This window comes from Mastomys coucha, unplaced genomic scaffold, assembly GCF_008632895.1.
Source record: "Mastomys coucha isolate ucsf_1 unplaced genomic scaffold, UCSF_Mcou_1 pScaffold4, whole genome shotgun sequence".
In the NCBI taxonomy this organism is placed as follows: Eukaryota; Metazoa; Chordata; class Mammalia; order Rodentia; family Muridae; genus Mastomys; species Mastomys coucha.
In genome coordinates, this window is record NW_022196910.1 from 22,736,749 (window position 1) to 22,758,338 (window position 21,590).

At 43.8% G+C, this 21,590-nt stretch overlaps 1 long non-coding RNA gene across 2 annotated transcripts; it reads right to left on the bottom strand.

Moving 5' to 3' along the window:
* Positions 1-313: 313 nt before the first annotated feature.
* On the bottom strand, positions 314-19,004 carry LOC116076174. Of its 2 annotated transcripts, none has more exons than XR_004112850.1 (3): positions 18,758-19,004; positions 1,386-1,523; positions 314-714 (listed from the first exon to the last, which is right to left on the bottom strand). It is a non-coding gene; the product is annotated as an uncharacterized LOC116076174 (long non-coding RNA). The 2 variants fall into 2 exon arrangements; XR_004112851.1 differs by lacking the exon at positions 18,758-19,004 and adding an exon at positions 8,756-8,810.
* Between the last annotated feature and the right edge of the window lie 2,586 nt (positions 19,005-21,590).

Consider the following 21,590-nt stretch of genomic DNA (forward strand, 5'->3'; position numbering starts at 1 on the left):
ATTCACTTGGTAACTACAGTAGGTTAAATGCTGGTCTCCAAAGATATTCTTGTGTCCTATTTCCTAGAACCTATAGCTATGATATTATTTCAAAGAAAAGGCTTTCAAGCTGTAATTAATGATCTTGAGAGGAAGTCATCCTGGATTATTCAGATCTGCCCTACATGCTTCCCTGACAAATATCCTTATAAGTCAGAGGTTAGAATGATGGGTCAAGGAATGTCATAGCCACTAGATTCTGTAAGCAGCAAAGCTCAGAGCCTCTTCTAGAGTCATGGAGGGCCTGCCAGCGTCTTAATCCTAGACAACGGACTTCCAGAAACTGTGAGCCTTTATTTATGTTCTTTTAAGCAGCCAAGTTTATGATTATTTGTCATGATTTCTCCAGGAAACAAATATAACAACCCACTCAGATGATGAAACCAGAAGGCCTAGAGACGACTGTGTGATTCAGTATGGTTGGTGTCTAAACACGTGCCCCACGGGAACTGGCCTTTACATAAAGACCACTCTACATCTGTTGCTGGTCCACATGCACTATGCATTCCAGCTAACAGCTGCTCCGTCGACCTCTTGGGTGTGAAGCTCGTGACTTTGCTGTGAGCATGAAGCACCAAGGAGAGAGAAGCCATGGAGTCTGAAGGGGTTTGTGGCGGCAGGTCAGCGTAGTCCGTTCAGACCAACAGGAATTCTTGTGTGATCTTTTTAAATGACCTCATAAAGAAAGCATAGACATAAGAACAAAGAGACTCAGAAATTCCGTTTCATTGCCCAAGGACATGGCTGTTGAAAGACAGCCCCGGGAACAGACACCTTGAATGCCAGGGGGAATGATAACCCTTGTGAGTCAAGATGATGTATAAAAACATGCTCCCGAAATCAGTACAGAATGTGCAGTAGTATGGAAGGAAGGAAGGTAGGAGGGTATAAGAGGTTATGAAATGGAGAGACTTCACAGAAGAATCAGGTGTATCCCTCTGGGCAGAAAATCACACTGAAAGCTAAGAGGCTGTGGTAAGAAAGGGCAGAACACAACCTCAAGACAGCTTGGGCCATGAAACAAGACAGAAAGAACAGCACTGGGAATCTTGCCCTCTCCCAGAAAATTCTCCCCAAGTTCTAGAGCCAATCAGACAGATGTCCTTTGAATCCTGATTGCCAAGCCACAGTGTTTCCCGTTAGGTGGGGGAGGGGATCACAGTACACCCTCCCCCGGTTCTTGAATGAATTAAATGCTGTAAGGCAAATGCGGAGCTTCCTAATGAGTCTTTGCTGATCTAATAAAATTCAGGATCTTGAAGTAGGATCATCTCTACTTAACCATGTGTGCCCAGCACACTAATGGCTTATCTAGCCCTGGCCACAGCTCTTATTTCTAAACTTACCTAATGCCCAAATCTTGGGTCTTAACTTCTTCTGTGAATGAATTCAGAAATCCGGGTGACATCTTTGCCCTAAGAATTGTTCACAGGTCTTCAGATATTTGAACGTTGTTCACAGAGAAAAATCTTCTCGTCATCACCCTTTGTGGGGACAGAAAGACAGTCAAGATGGTACCATGCTTTCCTCACAATGATGAGTTTAACCCTAGAAGGGTATTGTATTTCCTAAGAAATAATTTGTTTGTACATTATGTAAATTGCATTAATTCAATATTATTCATCAAAAGGCTGGCATTTATTGGCTGTTCCAGTCAGGGTTATTATTGCTGTTGTGGAAATAAAGGTAAAAACATGATTTTTGAGAAAGAAAGAATAAGCCAAAGTTACCTATCTATAATAGAGCCATCTGCTTGTATAAGAAAAACAAACTTTTTAAAGGTCAGGAGGGCTGGGCTGAACTAAAAACTGACCAGAACATAACCTGTAAGAACAAGATTAGATGTTCTACGCCTCCCTGTACTGGGGTCTAAGAACACCCTGACCTTACAAAAATTCCGGGACTTTCCAGCATGACCCGTTCCAGGGGCCTTCCAGGTAGTTAGGTAAGGGGGCAATGAAGCCAAAACAGCCCCCATGAGCAAGCCAACCAATGCCTGAAGAGATCCCTTGTTTGATACTGCACCAATCAGAATAAGCCAGTTAGCCCTGTTACCTTTGTAAAAGTATATAAGATATATGCTTCTTAGACTCGGGGTTGCCTCTTCCTACCAGGATGAGCAACCCCACATGCATTGGCCACGCAAGTTGGATCAATAAACCTCATATTATTGCAGCAACCCATGTGTCAAGCTGTAATCTGTGGGTAGCGCGTTGGGACTAAGACTCTCTGAGGGTCTCCTAGGGTCTTACACTGTGGTGAAGCACAGCAAGAGAGAAAAGACTCTCTTCAAAGTACCAAGCCTCAACTTCTCTCCTTGACCCCTTTAGTCCTGGGCCTTCAACTGTGCTGAGTCTGCACCTTCTCCAGTGGTCCATCCTGGCCTCTCTCTCCGTGCCAAGCCTCAGCTGCTTTTTATGACCCCTTTATGCCTTCAAACCAGTTCAGCTGCCAGCACAAGGTCCAACCTTGGCCACCTCTGGAAATACAGCTTCTGACTGTGGACTCTGAGAAAACACTTCCCAGATTTCACGTCAGTGACTCTGGTTTCTTAATCACTGCTAGTTTCTTAGCTCCAGCTGACCAGCATCTATTGTCTCAGTAAACAAAGGTTTCATTTTATTGGTTCCAGTTTCTTGTTAATCACAACTGATTCTTCAGCCCCAGCTAACCAGAACCACATATTCTTAACACAACATATGCAACAGCTGTGATAGAGTCTTTAAGGAATTCTCAAACTTCCCTTTGGATATTCACAAACCAGGCCTCCATTGCCCACATTTCTCTCAACGACCTTATTGTTCAAGTTCCCACAGAATAGCTCACCAAGCTTTTTGAACAGCCAATGGCTTTTCTAGCCCAAAGTTCCAAAGTCCTTCCACAATCCTCTCCATTTGCTGTGATGAAAGACCATGACCGAGAGAAAGTTGAGGAGGAAAGGGTTTACTTGGCTCACACTTCCACATCATAGTGTATCTCTGATGGAAGTTGGGACAGGAATTCAAACAGAGCAGGAACTGAAGAAGGGCAGGAACCTGCAGGCAGGAGCTTCACACAGAGGCCTTGAAGGGGTAATGCTGGCTAGCTCATCATCAGCCTGCTTTCTTATAAAACCCAGGACCACCAGCCCAGTGATAGTACCACCCACCATGAGCTGGACCCTCCCCTATCATCCACTAATTAAGAAAATGCTCTACAGGTGGATCTCATGGGAGTATTTTCTCAATTGAGGTTCCCTCCTTTCAGATGACTCTAGCTTTTGTCAAGTTGACAAAAACCAAACCAAAACCAAAAACCCAAAGCAAAACAAACTAGCCAGCACATTGGCCAAGCACTGGGCTCCATCACATACATAAGAGACAACAGATCTCCCTAAAGAAGTTGTTATTCTGGTGAAGAAAGATAGCTTATTAATAACAAGACATAAAATTGCAACTTTTAAGGCAACATCTGACATGCAGGGAGCTTCACTAGGAGAGCCTGGAGTGGAGAGTACACAGGGTCTCGCAGAGCATGTGCATGCATTACGCAAAGGTTGCTGGTGGGATAACGGAGCTCTTTCTGACTTAGCACATTCAAAGATGTCCGTGTTGGTGAGGAGAGAGCTCAGTGCTGTCACTCTTAGCAGCCCGAGGAGTTCTCTTCGTCTTTTAGGGACCTCAACTCAAACCAGATCCTTGAATTTGATATAAAAAGGAATTTCAGGATGAGCCAGTATGAAGCAGAGTTAGAGTATATGGGACGACTTTTTTTTTCTTTTTTTTTTTTTTAAGTATGGATTTTTGGAGGTTTGATTTTTATTTCATGGGTATGGATGTTTGGCTTGCATTTATATCTATGCACCACGTGTGCCTGAGGCATGAGAATATCAGATCCTCTGGGATTGGTTGTGAACTATTGTGTGAAGTGCTTAGAATCCAACCCAGATCCTCTGATAGAGCAGACCGTGCTCTGGAACACTGAGATGTTCTCCAGCCTAGTGTAGATTTTTTAAACATGAGGGTTAAGACATACATACCCTAGAACATGAGTGTGGGTGTCTCAAAAAGAAAATCCTACTTTATTGTCTTAAAATTGCCTTAGAAACAATTTTCATGGGTTTTAAAGCTATTATCCTTAAAGACTTTACTAAGGAAACTTACATGAAATTACAGTGTGAGTCCCAAGGGCACCAAATGGGATTACAACAGAGAAGGTTAATGTCTAGATGCCAAGGATGTAGGCATTAGGATGTCCTTACTGTAAACAAAGCTAGCAGTCTTGCCTGAGGTTCCCAGAAATTATCTTGAAGAGGAATGAGGTCATATATATTCAGGCCTAAAGCTTGGTCCAGGGCTATTCTAATAGAAAACATTTCTGAACAAGAGAGATATTATCTGTATTTTGGCAACCTTCAGAGCAAATGATGTTAACTGTGCTGGATGAGTGAAAATGCATGTCCACATCGGAAGGACCTAGGGCTAGACAAGGATAGGATTTAGGTGGATGTACTCCCACCAACCTCAGAGACAACTCTCAATTTTCACTCAAGTTCTTGTGGTGACCAATTTCTTTGTTTGATTCATCCCATAAACAAAGAGCCTCTGGCAGAGTTTCTAGGTGTATTTAATGACCCTCCTGTTCCCTGGACTGGATGGAATGTGCTGGAGGCATTAAATACCACACAGTCAGAGGAACTTCAGTGAACCAGCAGGTAGCAAGAAAGGTCAGTAACTGATGAGGAATGTGAATGCTGTGTGATGTGGTAGATTAATCCCTAATAGCTACAGAGCTGTTAGTGAGTGCCCACTCCTTCCCAGCCTCGAGCCTAATGTTCTGTTACTCACAGGCTTAGCCATTCATGCGCCAAGTCACACATAACCTGCTGGGCTCCAACCAGGGTTGTAGGCCCAGGATTTCCCCTTGACTTTGAAGGGCAGGGCTTCCCCACTGGGAGGGGCAGACTCCTCACTGACTGAACTGAATACCATCAGTGAGGCTGGGGTTCCAATCCCAGAGTCATTTTCTGTAAGTGTTTGAAGAGACTCTGGACTAGTTCAAGCATGGTCAGTCTGGCTCCAGGAGGTTTTGCGCTTCTCCCCCATCCCCTCTGCCTTGCTAAAAACTGTTAGATTACATCCCTAAAGCTAGCCATCAAGGTCTAATCCCTTATTTGGCCACTTCCTCCTCCTGAGGGTGACAGCCAAGGTCCCATGGTCGATGTATTGAAGCCCAGCAATCCAAAGTCCCCTTTGGATCACCTAATTAAACACACCCAATTAAAATTAAACACCTCATCCTAACAGAGGGTTTCCCTTTAAACTCTGTAAACTGCCATTTGCCTATGTGCCACATCGGTCTCCTCTCTATCCAGAGGCAGTCTTTTGTACCCTGGGGATAAATATCCCTTCTCCCTCTCTGGTCCTCTTCCCCTTCTCCGGCACTCTCAGTCTCCTGTCTTTGCCTCTTATTCCCTGCCCTTTGTCCTTCTGGAGTAAATAATCTGCTTTGTGCTGAGAACTTGATCTTGGGGTCCTGACCCCACACTGTTCCTTTTATTGTTTCCGCCAACATCTTTGCTTTAATGTCAGAGACTGATCTGAGTGTAAACTGCCTAGCTCGCAGGCTCTCAAGTTCCTGACTCAAAGAATGTGAAGAAATGTGTGCTGGATAATTTTTAACTAGTATAAACTTAAGTTCCCGGGGGTGGGGGGGAAGGAAAAGCTGAATATTTGTTGAAGTATCTACAGGCCAAGGGACTAAACCTGGTGCTTCCAAGGAGTTAAATGTTGTAGACCAGAGACACATTATCTTGGGCTATTTTTAGACTCCTTGAAAGCCATCTCTTGCCCACCTTGGTGTCCAGCCGATATTAACTATCACAGTGTCATTTCTTTATTTCCAGTTGAGATTTTATGGTGCAGTGCCCAGGAGCATTCCAAAACATCATGTTAATCCTCTAAACATGTGTTCCATGCTTATCTGAGATAAGCATGTCCAAAAATGTCTACAGTCTTTTAAACTAACCTTAACCTAAGCATACTCAGAAATGGGACAAGAGCTATTTGAACACCTTTAGTCTCCCTTGAGTGATCTCTCCAAACTGCCTTTGTTCCAGGAAGGAACTTCCTAGCTATACCCTCTGTGTTCCTTGTCTGCTGGTGGTAATAAACCTTTCTCTACTCTGTGATGTCTTGGCTGGGCTTGGTTTGGCTTGTACTCAGTGCAATGTGACCCATTGAGTAGTCCAGGTCTGGGAGGATGGCTTTAAAAGGCAGAACTAAGAACTCTGAGACAGAGGAAGCGTTATGGAGACTAATCCTTCACCTTGAGCCACAGTCCATTTCTAACATTCCCCAATTGGACTGCGAAGGTCTAACACTTGCCAGTTGGAACTCAACGTTGCTAAGGACCAGCTTCTTGTTTTCCTGCTTTGGGAACAGAAATATCTATTTTGGCTAGCCCATGCCTGTCTTGCTGTGTGTATTGGGGAGGAAAGAAGATGGCTTGTACTCTAGTTGACGGATGTTTAAATAGAAGTGTATTTAAGGAGCTACCACAAAATACCCCCAAGGTCACCTGGTCTTCACACAGATGGCCATTTGGTAAGGTAAGATGACATGTCATAGGGTGTCCCTTGCAGGAACCTGGAGAAGGGGGATTGCATACATTTATATATTTATTACATATCCAAACTGTAAGGGGCGGGTTGTTTGTGTGTGGTATTTTTTTGTTTTTGTTTTTGTTTGTTTGTTTTTGTAGAATGTGATGGCTTAAACAATATCCACTTTTTATTTTTATTTATTTTTATTTTTTAGTTTCTTTGGGCTTCAAGATGTAGAACCAGAATCACCTTGCCTTGAATGGGGGCTGACCTAGTGCCTTACTTCTAGTAAAGAGAAAGAAGAAGAAAGAAGTGTCTATAGTCTTTTAAGCTAACCTTAACCTAAGCATACTCAGAAATGGCACAAGTGCTGTTCGAACAGCTCTAGCCTCCCTTGAGTTTCTATGATGCAGAGCTTCCTTTGTGAGCAGTGGGAGCTGACACACTCTCTAAAGACTGAGTATCAGTCTGTGGTGCAGCCGACTTAGCAGAGTACTTCCCCTGAATGCGTCTAATCCCAGCCCTGCATCAGACAGGGCATTGTAGTGGGAGCCCGTGAGCCCAGCACTTTGGAAGTAGGGGCAGGAGGATAAATGTTCAATATAGAAAATAATTTGTTCCTCAAATCCCAATAGAGTTTTAAGCACCCCTTAGGGGAGACATTGATTTCTTTTTTGTTGTTTTGTTGCATTTTGTTTTTGTTTTTCAAGATAGGGTTTCTCTGTGTAGCCTTGGCTGTCCTAGAACTCACTCTGTAGACCAGGCTGGCCTTGAACTCACAGATCCATCTGCTTCTGCCTTCTGAGTGCTGAGATTAAAGTTGTGCACAATCACCTGCCCAGCTAGAGCAATTGATATCTAGTTAAAGGAAAATAAAATCTTTCTTACCTTCCCCCAGGTCACATACTCATATTCCTAACAGAGTACTTCCTATTTCCCCCTAGAGACTATTATTTTATGTTGTAGGTGTGTGTCTGTATGTGTGTGTGTGTGTGAGAGAGGGGGGGGGAGCCTTATTAATGAGTTCAGAGATTGGGTCATACAAGGACTGCCTTGCCTCTCCTTATAGCCTATACCAGGCCAGTTGCCATGTTGGAGACATACCAAAGTGAAAAAGAAGGATGGCTCTGGCCAATGGCTGAAAAGACAATGAGACCTACTGCCATCAGCGATGGTAGAGAGCTCAGAAGGGGACCCACACTCTGACCCAGTCAATCCTGTAGTCAGATGACTATAGCAGGACAGATGACATTTTTGGCTAAAACCTTATGAGACACCCTGGCCCAGAACCACCTAGTAAGTTGCTTCTGGATTCCTGGCCCAGAGCATCTATGAGGTAATAAGTATTTCTTTGAGGCACCAAGTGTTGAAGTAGTTCTTACTTAGGCAAAGAAAACTGAGATAGTTAGCTGTAGTTGCTGCCTATTGCCTGCAACTACAAGAACCTGACTAAGTGTAAGTCAGTCAGTAGAGACCCCAACACACAAGAGCAGTTAGTAAGGTCTTATAAGAAGTCAATACTTGGGGGCTGGTAAGATGAGGTCCTGAGTTTGGATCCCAGCAACCACATGGTAGATCACAACCACTTGTAATGAGATCTGACACCCTCTTCTGGTGTGTCTGAAGACAGCTACAGTGTATTACACCAGAGCGAGCAGGGGTAGGGGGGTAGGGAGGTGGGGAGGGTGGGGGGTGAGGTGGGGTAGGGGGTGTGGAGCAAGTGGGGCCATTCTGAGTTCAATTCCCAACAGCCACATGATGGCTCACGGCCATCTGTACAGCTACAGTGTACTCATACACACAAAAAAAATATAAATAAATAAATAAATAAATAAATAAATAAATAAATAGAAAAAAAAAAAAGAAATCAATACTTAACTTGTGTTGCTCCCAATGGTACACCTAGAACTAACGGGAAGAAGGCAGAGTTCAGTTGAATAACTCCAGCAATTAGAACTTGAAACAAGAGAACAGTATGCTCAGCCAACTAATGATCTCTCTGCTTGGAAGGATTTTAGCAGAGGAGAGGGGCTATGAATATTCAAGAACAAATTCTTGTGCGGGGAGGGATCTAGAACTAAGCAATCTCCTGGTACCCACCCAGCCTTGAGATTTGGTTACTTTACAACTCACCATGCCTTATGGATGCTTGCTTAGTGCTGTCACACCCAACCTCTCCCATCTCTTGGGGCAAACAGCCCAAAGATGATGTCAGCTGAGAAGGTCATTGAGACAAAGGGAAATAGATCAGGGGGATTTATGAGGGAAAGACTACAGTACCAAGCCTGAAACTTCTCTATCAAATGAGAGGCCCTAAAAGCTCCCTGTCAGATGCAGCTTTAAAAACAACCATCTTCAGGTTAAAGAGAGGCAATGAAATGGATTCCATAATAGATTAACAACAAGCTTAGAGATATTGAAAAAAGAACCCTTAAAATGCCACAGAGTTTTGGCAAGTCAGTCTTTACAGATGAATGGGAAGGGCAGCCAGGGGTCTTAAAATGGGATAGTCAGAGAGTGATTAAAGTACAAGCCAAAACTGTGGCTGCAGCTAGAGTTGACCCATATCTATCTGACTTCTGGAGAAGTTAAATAAACTCTTATGGCAATTCCAGCTGAGTACAGACCAACCCATATTTGGGGAGTACTCGGCTCCCATTGGAAAAATGGGACTTCCATTGGAAAAATATGAACATACTAACTACCAGGATACCTCTATACAAAATCAAAAGATTACAGCAAAAAAGCAGTGCCAACAGCCAAACAAGGAAGGACTCCTATTCCCCATTGCACCATCCAAGTAGCTAAGATAGGAAGTATCCGTTACGTAATCCACTAAGAGGGGGAACTGCTGTGGAGATTTAATAAATGCACTTGCCCTGGAAGCAGGCTGAGATGAAGTCTGTACTGTCCTCAAGTCTGTACTGTCCCAGCTTGGCACACACTGACCTCCTCTGAGCCCCTCCCTGATGCCCCACCCCCACTCCCCCCCCACCCCTCTCCTTTCCTTTCCAAGGATGCTCTCTACTCATGTTGTAAAGGAGCCAATTTTTATTTCAGCACAATATTTTGTAGTCTCCAGCTGTGGTTGCATTGTGATAACAAGAGGTCAGCCAGCATAGGTCAGGTTTATATAATTTGGAGGATGGGTTGATAGTGAAGACCAAATGTCCTTGAAGCCAAGACATCTGGAGCCTCAGGTCATCTACTGATGATGGATGCTCACTATGGGTTGTGAGTGTTTAAGGTCCCAAATTGAGGGAGAAAACTGTGAGAAGGTGTTTAAGTGCAGAGAGCAGGTTTAATCTATAAATGTATGAGTTTATGTCTTCCATTTATGACATCACATAGTCTACAATGGTCTTAAGTTCCACATCCTACTCAAATCCTACAACTTGCAAGGTTTCCAGTAAAACTCTTATACAGACTCACTCTTCTCAATTTCATGGCAGAAGGACTATGCTTAACAAAGGAGAAGACCCTTGGTGATATTAATAAAAACATGTAGAATTAAAGCCATCAAACCTAAATGAGATATCAATAACACTCCCCTCTCCCTCTGCTCAGGGATCATTGAGGAAGGGTGGGTGGAGAGACTGTAAGAGCCAGAGATAGTTGGTGACTACAGTGAAAGAGTATTTGGGAGACATTAAATTAAATAACAAAACAAAGACACCCCCCCATGTCTACTTGCTATAGGCTCTCAGACACGCCTTTATGCAGAATCAAAACATGTTTCTGTGGCTCTGTGTCTTCTGGCCTTCCCTAAACATGCACCATTAACTTCACCCTAAGACAGAACCTTTCTTTGTTCAGTCACTTTGCCAATTCCTGTCCCTTCCTCCCATGTCCCTCTATGTGCAATGCCTTAAGCCTGCCGTTTTTCCAGGATAAGAGCCAGCTGCAAGCTCCACCCAGGAAGACTGTCCGTGTTATTGAAATTTAAATAAATTTAAATAAAAATTTAAAAGAAAATAAAAAAAAAACTAAAGTTATCCAAGACATATAGTACTTTAAAGAAATTTAAAATGAAAAGCAATTATCTTATATGTCAGAAAAGAAATGCTCCCATGAGGTCCGTGGGTTCAGGAGTGCCAGAGGAGAGGTTTATGGTAGACCTTGTATTGTGTGAGTTCACTATGTGACTCAAGCAATTAATTTCACCCTGATCCCAGGTTTCCATCCCATGAGATAGAGGACTATCAGGGTAGTTGAAAGGCTGAAATGAGGAGTAAATGAATCGAAAGCCAAGAACTTACCATAGTACTTGGCAAACAGTGGCAAAGAGAGGCTCTTTAAGCAAACTTATTGCAACTCTTGCAATGTTACAGGTGCATATGAAGGCACTGTTGCAAACTCAGCATGGCTCTGAAGGGCCAGCTCCCCTTAACTCCCACAAGAAGACAGACTCATTCCTGTGGGCGATTAACTTCTGGGAAGGCAGGGTTGAGAAGCAGATCTTAGACTTTGAAAGGTAATTTTGCATTAATTCCTTTGATTGTCCCTGGGCTGGAGTACCGGATGAAAGCCACTGACCAAAGGAAGGAAAAATTGAGTCTGGCTCAATGTTCAAGCAGGAGCTTTGAGTTAGCTGGTCACATTGCATCTAAAGTCAGAAAGTAGTCTCTCCTCTTTAAAAAAGATTTTACTTAATTGAGAACCCCCAGCCCTGTGTTTGTGTGTGTGTGTGTGTGAGAGAGAGAGAGAGAGAGAGAGAGTGTGAGAGAGGGGGGGAGCAGAGAGACAGAAACAGGAGACAGGAGAGGAGAGAGAGAGAGGGGAGGGAGGGAGAAGAGGGAGGAAGAGAGAGAGAGAAAGAGGGAGGGAGGGAGAGAGGGAGAGAGAGAGAGGGAGGGAGAGAGGGAAAGAGAGGGAGGGAGAGAGGGAGAGAAGGAGAGAGGGAGAGAGGGAGAGAGGGAGGGAAAGAGAGAGAGAGGGATCAAACGATATGGATTCCTTGCAGCTGGACTCCCAGGCAGTTGTGAGGAGCCTGATTCCAGTGTTAGGATAGGTCTTCTTAGCCACTGAGCCATGTCCCCAGCCCAGTGGAGACACTTTCCGTTTCTTACTCAATCCAGGACCCGTAGCTCTGGAGTGGAGCCACCCAAGTTTAGGGTGGCTCTTCCTACTCCAATTAACCCCATCTAGACACTTCCACACAGACAGACAGGCCTAGCAGCTATTCCTGTGGTTGTTCCACATAGACCTAGCAGGTGTTCCTGTGGTTATTCTACATCCCCTCAAGGTGACAGTCAACATCAGCCATTATGACATCAAAGGAACCTTTGCTCCGGCCTTCCATTCCTTTTCTGGAAATTTTTATAATGTCTACATGTGTGTACCACCCTAGCCAGGAAGAAAGATAAATAAATAGCATTTGGTTTATAATTACATGTAGAATAATAGTTTGCAATCTCTAGGAGATTCGATGATTAGGGTCTCTGGATGGGAGTGTTTACTTAAGGCCAACTCTGTGTAACAGTTCTGCAGAATGGAAAAACCAGTGGTTTTGACTTTAATTTCCTAATGTACAAAATCGTTTAGCTCATTCATTCATTCATTCATTCATGTATAACTGATATTGATGAGCACTTTCTACAGTAGACTCCCTTTATCTTCAGGGGATACATTACAAGACTCCAGTTGACCTTGGGAGATACCTATACTGTATTTTCTATATGTACCCACCTGAGATAAAGTATAACTTCTAAATCAGGCTAGTAAGAGCTCAACAACAATAATGAATAATGAATGGAGTTATGGCAAGGTGTTAGGCAAAAGTTTGTATCTGGACACAGGTACCACTAACTCCTCACATTTGGTCATATAGGATCTCTGCTCATTGCTGTGCACTGAGGTTTTGCTTGTTGTTTTAGGTAAGGTCTTTATGTTCTGTCAGAACTGAAATGTTCTCCAACTTCCCAACAATGAACACAACATTACCAGCTGCCACAGAACTCTGGGGCCACAGCTAAAGCAGCTCTCCCCACCTTTCCAGTCATGGTATATGAGCCAGGAGGGCCCTGCAGATCAAACTCAGCTTGTCAGACTTGATGGCTGAGCACCTTTACCAACTGAGCCATCTCACCAGCCCACTGGGAATTGAATTTCAAGTCCTCTTTGCATGTTCTCCTCAAAGCAATCAGTCAAGTGAGGTTTATTTTGTCTTCTGCCGTGGCCATTTACTCTCGTGAGGCATGTAGCTCTGATGGCCATTAGACAGGTAAAGGAATCGCTTGAACTATAGTTGCCTAAGCAAAACTCCCTTGTGAGTGCTTGAAAGTGACATTGATGATGATTAAGAGGAGGAGACCTTTTCCCCATGTACACTTCTGAAACATGATAAGCGGTAAAGGAATCCTGCTATGCCTAGTACTTAGAGCAATAAAGAGGCTAACCCTGAGAATAACTGCCCTTTACGCCATAGTCACCCATCAACCACAGCCATTCAGCTGATGATCTCAACAACATACATTTCAAACATGATTAGCTAACTATCTTCTTCATAATTTATAAAAAGGGAATTGATGGTTTTTTCCCCATCTTTCAAAAAAAAGAACAAAATCCTGTTTGAAGTTCCTCACAGTCCTAATGCTGAGTCTTTGAAGACTAAGAAATCTACACTAGCTCATTCTGAAATGAAAGGGCCATATTTAAAGAAGAATGAACTGTGAAAGGGCTCCGAGGCAGAAAGAGATGAAGGCTGGAGGCAGGGAGGGACGGACAATACCCCACCTGGCATGCTGCCCAGCTGCCAATAGAAAGATGCTAGCCCCTAGAGGGGGACGGCCATCAAGGCTGAGCCCCATGGATGACAATAGCTGAGACCTAGACATACATCAAAATAAATTCCTTAACTTTAAGTGGTTTTCCAGGCAAAGCCTTCAGGCCTTTTGCTAGTGGTGTGTATAGTTTAGGACTAGATTTTGAGGAATATATATGAGAAATCAGGTGATCTGGTCAATAATTTTATGTGCTCAAAAGTCCCAGGTGCAGAGCTTAGCTTCATACACGCTTCTAAAAAAGGATGAGCTGCGAGCTTGTCATTCAACCAGCAAGCAATGTTATCTCTTTTTACCTCTGGCAAATTTTATCCCCGCCCCCAAACAGATTGGGGAGGCAGATCTGAGTTTGTAGCTCTTTGCCAGAAGGCTATACAAATAAAGCTTTTTCTTTTTGCAAAACCCCGGGCACAGAACACTGGTTTCTATGCACAGCAGGCAACAAGTCCTTCTCAGTGACTTCAGCTGTGTTCCAACTAGCTGAGCATCTCAGTTATTGTTCTTCAGGGACAGACCGTAAGCAGGGCTTGCCTCTGACCATGATTGGTGAAGTGTGTTAGCTCTCCATTCCTGTAGAGAAAGTATCACACACACACACACATACACACACACACACACACACACACACAGTTAAAAGACAGAGGGGTTCTTTTGAATGTTAAGTCAAGTCTGTCAGTCAGTAGTTGCCAAGTAGCTTTAGGCATTCTGAAAGGCTGAATGAGCTTCAAGCTGGGTCATGTCATAGAGCAAATCCCCTCTCCTCTTAGCTGTAGGAATAGAAGACAGTGATGTAAAGGAGCCGGAGTCACTGCTCCTGCAAGGACACACTCCTGATGACCTAACCTTCCTTCCATGAGGCCACACCTCTACCATCTATCTCCCAGTAGTGGATGAGGAACAAGCCTTTAACTCATGGTCTTTGAGGGGACATTTAGGATCCAAACTGCAAGAGAGTGGAGAAAAATATAGTTCCCTTTCATTTTCTTCTTCCTAGAAGGGATGGGAGAACAAAGCCCTGTAATAAAAAATTGTGTTAACAAGAAAAAAAAATTGAATGAAGAACACCTCTTTTATCGGTGGGATGACAGACAGGAAATAACATTAAGACTGAGTAAATGTCAAAGCAGTCACTTTGACTTTAGACTTAAATGCCATGTTCTTTAAAACAAAGGTGGGCAGGAGGCCTACTTAGGGGACTCTGACTAGGGAGAAGTTTTGTGCAGACTGGGTTTTTGTTTTGTTTTGTTTGTTTGTTTGAGTCTCTATCTTAGGGTCACTATTGCTGTGATGAAACATCATGACCAAAAAGTAAGCTGGGGAGGAAAGGGTTTATTTGTCTTGCTCTTCCATATGGTTGTTCATCATTGAAGAAGTCAGGACAGGCCCTCAAACAGGGGGTAGGAACCTGGAAGCAGGAGCTAATGCGGAGGCTATGGGGGAGGTGCTGCTTACTGGCTTGCTTCCTATGGCTTGCTTAGCCTGAGTTCTTATAGCACTTAGGACCACCAGCCCAGAGATAGTGCCACCCACAATGGACTGGCTTCACCCCCACTGATGATTAATTAAAGAAATTCCCTACAGGTTTGCCTACAGCCTGATCTCATGGAGGCATTTTCTCAGTTGAGGCGCTTTCCTCTCTGATGACGCCAGTTTGTGTCAACTTGACATAAAACTAACCAGGACAACTGACCCCTTGTCAACTTGATACACAAACACATCACTTTTTAAATAAGAACATTTCCTTTCTTATTTATCCCCCAAATGGGACTTCAATATTCATATCACAAAATAAAACATAAACAATTTTTAAAAGATCCATGGTCCTTACGAATTCAAACACATTACAAGTTCAGTCTCTTTAAAAACATCCAATCTCTTTAAAATGTCCAAAATCTTTTAAAAACTCAATGTCTTTCAACTTTTCAGTCTCCTTAAAAAAAAAAAAATCAAAATTAAGTTAAATATTCTCTTCAAGAGTGAAGAACCAGGACACAGTCACAATCTGAACAAAGCAAAACCAAACCCCAGCGGTGTAAATAACTCAATGTCCAATTGTCTAGGACTCACTCACCATCTCTGGGCTCCTCCAAAGGCTTGGGTCACTTCTCCAGCTCTGCCCTCTACAGTGCACACAGCTTGTCCTCTAGGCTCCGGCTGGCTCCACTCCACTGATGTTCATGATGGTCATTCCATGGCACTGGCATCTCCCAAACCGCTAGAGTCTCTCCTGACTTCTCTTCAGGGACTCCAGCCCTACCACACAGTGCCAAGCCTCAACTTCTCTCCATGATTCCTTCATGCCTTCAAGACCAGTCCCATCTGGGAGACTCTGACACTGCCAAAGTCAGCTGGCAAATGGAGGCCCAACCTTACCCTCCTCTGGAACGCAGCTTCTGGGTACTCTTGGGTAACACTGCCCAGAAGGCTTCACCCAGAGATGCTGGTCTTTTCTTCTCCAGCCGACCAGCATGGAGTACCCCAGCAAAGCAAAGTTTCACTTTAGTAGTTCTGGTACCTTGTTGATCACAGATGATTCTTCAGTCCCAGCTAACCAGAACCGCAGAATCTTAATCCAAAATAACACATGGTCCCAATAGAGTCTTCAAACTCCCACCTGAAACTTCAGGCGCTCATCTTCTGCATTGCCTTCAATATTCTTATCTTCTAAGCTCCTACAGAACAGCTCACCAAGCATTGAACACTCAATGGCTTTCCCTGCACCAAGTTCCAAAGACCTTCACAATTCTCCCCAAAACAACATTGTCAGTTTGTCACAGCAACACCCTTCAATCCTGGTACCAATTTCTGCCCTAGTCACGGCTACTATGGCTGCAATGAAACACCATGACCAGAAGGCAAATTGGAGAGGAAAGGGTTCATTTGACTTACACTTCCTTATTGCTGCTCATCATCAAAGGAAGTCTGGACAGGAACTCAAACAAGGCAGGAACCTGGAGACAGGAGCTCATGCAGAGGCCATAAGGCTCCCTGGCTTGGTTCCTATGGCTTGCTCAACCTGTTTTCTTATAGAACCCAGGACCACCAGCCTAGGGATGGCACCACCCAAATGGGCTGGGCCCTCCCACATCAATCAGTAATTAAGAAAATGGTCTACAAGCTTGCCTCCAGCCTGTTTTCATGGGAGAATTTTCTCAACTGGCACTCCTTCCTCTTGGATGAGTCTAGTTAGTGTTACTATCCAGTACAGTCTCACACTGGATGTAGCCAGGCCGGCCTGGAACTGCTAGGTTTGCATGCATGAACATTATGCTTGGTTCTGGTGCAGATTTAAGTTGTCACCTTCTCCATTTATATGAGATTATAGAGAGTTAGAATCACCCTTCTGAGTACAGTGAGGAGACAGACAACTTTGCAAGTACAGATTTGTGTGTGCGCGTGTGTGCCAGAGATCATTCCTCAATCACTCTCCACTTTGATTTTTGAGACAGTGTCTCTTACTTGGACATGAGGCTCATGGATTAGGCTAGGCTTGACATGGATTAGGGGTCTTAACATTTTTAACCTGGCTAGACATTATGCCTGCAGATGTGATGTGAGCTGTGGTAATTCATTCATGCGTAACATCTTCCAGTAAGCCACTAACATTTCCCTTCAGTGGGTGTGTTGAATCATTCTTAAGAGTTTGGGTTTTTTGGTTTTCTTTCTTTCTTTCTTTTCTTTCTTTCTTTCTCTCTTTCTTCCTCCTTTCTTTTCTTTCTTTCTTTCTCTCTTTCTTCCTCCTTTCTTTTCTTTCTTTCTTTCTTTCTTTCTTTTTTTTCTCTTTCTTTCTTAACAAGGGATGCAGATTGGCTCCCATTTTATGCCTCAACTGCTCCTTACAGAAACTTGGTTTAAATCTGTACAAAATCACCACTTTACACAGCAACAGCACCAGTTAAACCCCAGTGAGTCCACACACTTAAGAATGAGCCTAGTCTTTGTGGTAGTCTTGTGAGACAACTGTGCATGTACTGTCGGCCCTTGTTTTTAATCCAACCCCAATGGAGTGAAGAGGAGTGAGAATGGCAATTAGAAGAAGAAAAAATTCCAAGTTAACTTTAACGATTTCTGGTTGCAACACCCAGAATGTAGCTCCATGGTCAGGTTCAACCCCCAACACCAGGAAAAGGAAAAAATGGTCTTCTGATGGATGCTTAAGACGGGATGAAACCATTGTAAGATAAGAAGTCAGCATCCAGGTTGCCTTTCACCCTTAGCTGGAGCAGAGGTTGGGAGGGAATTGATCTAGTTAGTCTACTCCAGAGACCAGTCTCTGGGCATCCTGTTGACACTATGTAGCAAGTAATTTCAACAATACACCCACATGGGCACAGCTGGCTAAGCTGCCTGCTCTATGCAACTTTCTCAAAACCTGGTGAGGAAATCAATTCCTGACCACTAGCAAGAGGCTATTACTAGCTCCTCCTACACAAGTGTAGAATCACTACCTCTTAATCTCCTACCTAGTCTTGAGGTTCTTTCCCATTCTTCCTAAGTAAGTTCTAACTTGGCTTATGAGACCCTGGTTAACCTGACAGCCGATCCCTCTGGGTCCTGGCATCTTGGCAGGATCGCTCTGCATTCTGTACTCTAACTTCATTGTAGCACCACTCATGTCCTCTAGGGGTAGTACACACCGCTCCACTGCCCCACCTCACCCACTAACACCTTGTCTCATGATGCTCATTCCCACAGGCCTTGCTGTATACTGAGCCCAGGTCTGTACCCTCTCGCTTAGCACCAGTCGATATAGATCAAGGGACCTTCTATAACTGCCTGACTTCCTTTCGTGCGGTCTCCTGGAAGGCAGGGGCCTGGCCCACCCACTTCTGTATCTGGAGTGTTTTAGCACACATCTGGAACAACATAAACACACTCCTCTAAGGCACGATTCTCATTAGGGAAGAAAAGGAAGATCACAGGCCTCTTCCACCTACCCATTTCCTGGTAAAAATGTGGATGGGAGCTGAGGACCTTGTTTCCCTAGAAGTCAGACACATTTTAATGGTGAATACACAGACTCCAAAGGTCTAATTTCTGGTGTGTAAAGTCACACCCCATAAGACACATGATAAAGATGTCCTTTGATCTCCTAGCTGCTTGCCTCTGGAAAGCTTTGATCTTAAGCGTTCTTTGACAAAGGGTCTGAATCTGTACTCAGCGCTCACCAGACTGTTCGTCATTTTCTCTGCCTAGAACAACAAACCAGCAGATGCTTTGAAAGGGCATTAGAGGAAATGAAGAGTGATTTACAGGAACACAACAGAGTCAACGCTTTAGTGCCCTCACAGCAATCATCTCTTAAGTACTTAAAAAACATTGCTTCCTACTACAAAAGAACTTTAAATGTCACCTTCTAAAAATTCTGTAGGTGTTAGACACAGTAGGAAACTGATCTTCTCTCTCATTGCTGCTCGGAGTCCGAGCGAGCCATTCTGTTCAGTCCTCTGGCAATTCCTCTACAGCCCTGCAGACTCCGGGGCACTCTACAAATATTAGTGCATTTTTAGTTGCTACAACAAAATACCAGAAGCTCCATGTTTGTTTGTTTTTTTAAAGAAGAGAGGTGTGTTTGGCCTACAGAGTGAGTCCAAGACCAAGCAGCCTAGGTTCAGCTTCTGTTGGGAGTTCCCTTGGCTACTTCACATTGTGATGTCATGTTGGAACATGGAGAGATGGAAGAGAGAAAAGTCAGGGACTAGGAGAAACAACAGGCTCACCCTTTAGGACACGTCACCCTTGACAGAAATAACTGAAGTCACATGAGGACTCCTTTAATTGCTTCCTGAAGCAACACCTCGATATCCTACACACAGAAACACTGAGCACCAGTCCTCTGGTGTGTGAACCCTTCCAGGACACATGCAAACCACTGGATCACCAGGGTCAGCTCTTTCTTCAACATGACCCACTGAACAGTTACTCTCAATATGTAGCCCAATGTATTTAAATAGCAGTTTGGGTTATATTTGAGCTCTCATATCATCCAGGCTCAGATATCAGATGGGACACTAAGGGATACAGAAACAGACTTGACACCAGTATGATCTCTAGGACGTGGGTGTGATAAGGGAGTGGGGATAATGACAGGTTGCTGAAGGAAACCTCCCATTCTGGGTTATTTAGGAGAATATGAGAGCAGTCATTCACCAGGTATGGATCTATAATTGTAGATGACCTTAGAGTAATGGGGAGATACAGTGATACTGTAGTCAGAAATGTACCTACACTATTAACTGAAAATGTGCTTTAAGCACAGAAAATGAGACTCCCCCCACCTCTGAGAGATCATTGAGCCCTCAGGCTCAGGTAGCTAAATGTCTAGGATGTGAGGAGACATAGCACGGAGGAGCAAGGTTGCTTCTGGTTCCCGTAGTTGAGATGAGAGTTCAAGCCTCAGGACACTCAGCCAAGGGCTTCTTCCAGTGTATTAAGTTTCTTCTTTGAAATAAACCTAGGTCACTACCATTAAAAATGAGAAGACTTCTTGTGCATGCACAGATATATATATATAATCACATACTTTCACACACACATATACACATTCACTCATCTACATAAACCATCACATACTCATACACTCATACACACACACACACACACACACACACACACACACACACATGCATGAGATCAGATCTCTTCTTATCCCAAAAATGTGTCCCACTTGGATTATGAACTATCTGAAACACTTTGGAGGGTCTCCTCCAAAAGCAATCAAATTAGTGAAGAATAAAACTCTCCAAATATCTGTGTAGAGAATCAGACATTTTGCACTGCTTAAGTGTGATTTCTAGTTGCTTGACCTTGTTGTAACTGCATGAGACTCTTACATGGTTCATAATAAGTCTGCATTTACAGGAGATCAGGATGGTTTAGGGGTATGTGGGACAGGAATGAAGAGCTAAAGAAATTCTCTCAGCTGGAGTACTGACACCACTCCCCCACCACCATCCCCCAATCCCGGGAATGGCAACATTTTATGGCTTTCTAATGACTGCAGGTGTTTGTCCTGCAGATGTGGGTATAGGAATGAGTTCACTCCCGCAGTCCAGCAGAGGCTATGGGGGATCTAGTTGTAGGGAAGTGCCAGAGGCATTGGGACTCTGTGCTACGTATGATTCTGAGTGATGATTTAATTCTCAGCGATTCCATAGCATATCTCCAAGAAAAAGAACCACCATCTAACCCCAGGAAAGACTCCTGGGAAAATGGAGGCAGAAGTCAGGCACTTGCCTAAGCAGTGTAGCATTTTTTTTTTTTTTTTTAAAGAAAGGTCCAATTCTTGCAAAATTGATAGAAGATAAGATGTAGTTGTAAGCCAGCATGGAGTGGCCAGGAAGTGCCAATGTGACTCTGTCCCAGTGAGCAGGCAAGCCGGAGCATATGTGTTTTACCTCAGTGTGTGCGAGCAAAGTATCTGCTGCACTTGATGCCTGCTTAACATTTTTATTTGAAAGATGGATAATTTCCATTTTAGGATTTAAAAACCCTTCAGTATTTATATGTCCAAAGCATAAACTGGCTTTATCCAGCTTCCTGGTTAAGATGTATTTCAGGTGCCCATTTTCTGGGTGCCTTTTTATTCCCATTTATTAAGGCTCTCCCTTCCCACTTCCCAGCTCTGAACCAAACCTCACCCTTCAATCTGCTACAGTAATGAGTTGAAGTCCCATTGGCTTGACGCCTCCAACATTTTTACTTTCTTCCTTCTACCTGACACTCCCTTGCCCATTGTTCTGAAAACCTAATGGATCATTATCCTATAATGCTTTCTCTCTGCCTCAAAGCAGAGCTGACTCCTCCCTTCATCCACTTGCGACTGGGACTCCTCTCCAGTCTTCAGCCATTTTGTTTCAGGGCTGCCTGTGCCAGCTCTAAGATTATTGAAATAATGGATTAATAAAAAGCTATGTTCTTAAGACCTCACATTCTTTCTTCCGACTGTCCCAGACCTCTCCAGGGGGACAAGAACTTAGCCCAGTGGTTCTCAACCTTCCTAATGCTGTGACCCTTTAATACAACTCCTCATGTTATGGTGACCCCAACCATAAAATTATTTTCTTGCCAGGCGGTAGTGGCGCACCCCTTTAATCCCAGTACTTGGGAGGCAGAGATAGGCGGATTTCTGAGTTCGAGGCCAGCCTGGTCTCCAGAGTGAGTTCCAGGACAGTCAGGGCTATACA